The sequence below is a fragment of the Oreochromis niloticus genome, linkage group LG13 (assembly GCF_001858045.2).
Source record: "Oreochromis niloticus isolate F11D_XX linkage group LG13, O_niloticus_UMD_NMBU, whole genome shotgun sequence".
Taxonomy (NCBI): domain Eukaryota; kingdom Metazoa; phylum Chordata; class Actinopteri; order Cichliformes; family Cichlidae; genus Oreochromis; species Oreochromis niloticus.
This window is the reverse complement of record NC_031978.2, coordinates 21,639,851-21,642,204: the sequence shown is the minus strand read 5'-3', so window position 1 is coordinate 21,642,204 and position 2,354 is coordinate 21,639,851.

Genomic DNA, 2,354 nt, shown 5'->3' with positions numbered 1-2,354 from the left:
CATGGCTCTGACTGATTGATTTATTATCACTCGCTTCTAATCACTCCCAGCTCAGTACTCCTGGCGATTGTAGCACTTAATCCATTACATATGGTATTCATTACACTGACTTTCACTCAGGCTAAAGTAATGGAATTTTAGGCATTTCTGTTCTGTTTATCACCACAAGATATTTCCAATTACAGACTTGAATGTCAGTGCCGATGTGACATGACAGCAGCATAAATTTCACTAATGACTGAAAGCCTCTTTGAGTCTTGTCACAGTCAACTTGGCAGACTGCAGCACAGACTCCAGATATTTGCTGAGTCCAGGGATTAAATATTATAAGTCAGAAGCCTCATAAAATTAAAACATGCCTTTTTTATGCACACGCGTTTTTACCTTTAGATAGAGTCAAGTTAACTTTCATAAAGAAAACCCACCAATATCATTTTTCTTTAATAATTCAATAAGCAGGACATCACAAACCCCTAACCCCGCTTTATTATTTATGGCTAAAAACACTTACATCAGTAATTTTAACTGAATTTTGATAACACTTACAGGAGATTAGCAAAATGTGCAGGAGGAAACATGCAGGTTAAGCTCAACAGAAATCCAAACTAAAGATATTTCAGCATGAGAAAATAAATAATGTCATGGTTTCTGTGCACTCTTGTAATTTCTGTCTGTCTCTTCTTATTGCGCCCTCTTGTCTTGCTCTGTGTGCGTGTGCGTGTGTGTGTGTGTGTGTGTGTGTGTGTGTGTGTGTTTCATGCCTGGCAGCTTTGATTAATTTATGGGCGAGTGCTTGTTTCCAGTGTTCTTCTTAAGACTGAGGAAATCTTCCAGCTGACACCAGATCGTTGCACTTACCACAGTAAAATGTTTGACTCATGAGTTCAACAATTGTCAGTTTCACACCTTTTACTCTCTGTAGACTCTTCCCAGTCCATGGATTGCAACTGCGACTTTGGACTGCAGCTTTCTCTGTGGATTCACCTGAAGAATCTCCGGGTTATGCCCTGCATGCCCTGTCTGCCAACCACCCCTCATCGTTTTCTTCATTCAGTTAAACTCTCTTCCTGTGTCACACATTTTGAGTCCAGATCCCTGGTGGCTTCCTGACACCGTTGAATCCCAAAAGGGAAACAAAAACTGTATGGAACAACACGACGACAAGCAGGGAGTAAGGCAGGAGCAGAGCCAGGCCTAAACCAAAGCAAGTAGGAGAACTCATAATCCTTAATAGCTTTAAGCAATGCACGACTTGGAGGACTGCTATGGATGGCGGAGCTGAAAGCGGGACCTTTCAGAGGCTTGTGGAAAAGGGACAAAAAGGCTAGCTAGGCAGTCAGGTGTGGAAGCACAACCTCAGAAGTGGAGTTCAGGGCCCAGTGAAGTCTAAAACCAAGCGCAGTCAGACACCACCTAGAATACAGTACACACAGATGCTCTTTGGGCTATGGCGTCTGTAGAGATTCTGGTCTCTTAGATGCTAGCCAAGAGCATGTTGGTGACTGATTTTAAAGACCAACTTTCTGATGTGTGGTCAATTGGAGGGCTGACCCTCGAGGGAACTGGTGGTCCACTGGGGCATTGATCATAGGTCAAGTGTAGGTGAGTGGTGGGCCTACTCCCATACTGGAATGAACTGGTTAACCAAGGAGCAGAAGAATCATCACATGACTCAGAAGCAGTCTGTGATTTAGAAAAAGGAAGAAAACAGTCGATTTTTAGTCAGGTACTTGTGAGCATGGGAGGCGTTGACTGCCTTAGTAGCAGACTTGTTACTTGTTGATCTCAAGTCTGAGTCAGGAAAAGCAGAAAGTTTGCTAACTCAGGAAGAATCACAGTAACAGGGTATTCATCATCTGACTCAGCCATCAGCAAAATGTCAGTGAACTCAGGTACAGTCTTTGCGCCTGTGACTCTGGGTGCTCAGGAACACCATTTGTATTGATCAGACATGAAAGCAGCCTATGCTTCGCATCGATCAGCCGATAAACAGGAATGGTGTTAGCTGAGGTAGAAAGAGAGAAGCAGTGATTGGACCAAAGAAAAACAAACAAAAGAAGGTGAGAAAAGACAAAGAGGGGGCAAAAGAATATCCTGCTTTCCAAATCAAATACAGAATTTATACTACTACATGGAGAAAATATACTTTTGGAACATAATACTTAATCACAGTATGTTGCTTTCACCTTAGGACTCCTGCTCATATATCCATTAGAAATGCCTTCAGAGCAGATATACTCAAAAGATACAGTTGCACTTAGTGTAATCAAAGTTGTGTAACACTTTTAGTTGGGCCAGTGCAGTGGTTACAAAGTTTTAGCAACTGGAAAACCCCCTCACAGAATACAATAGCA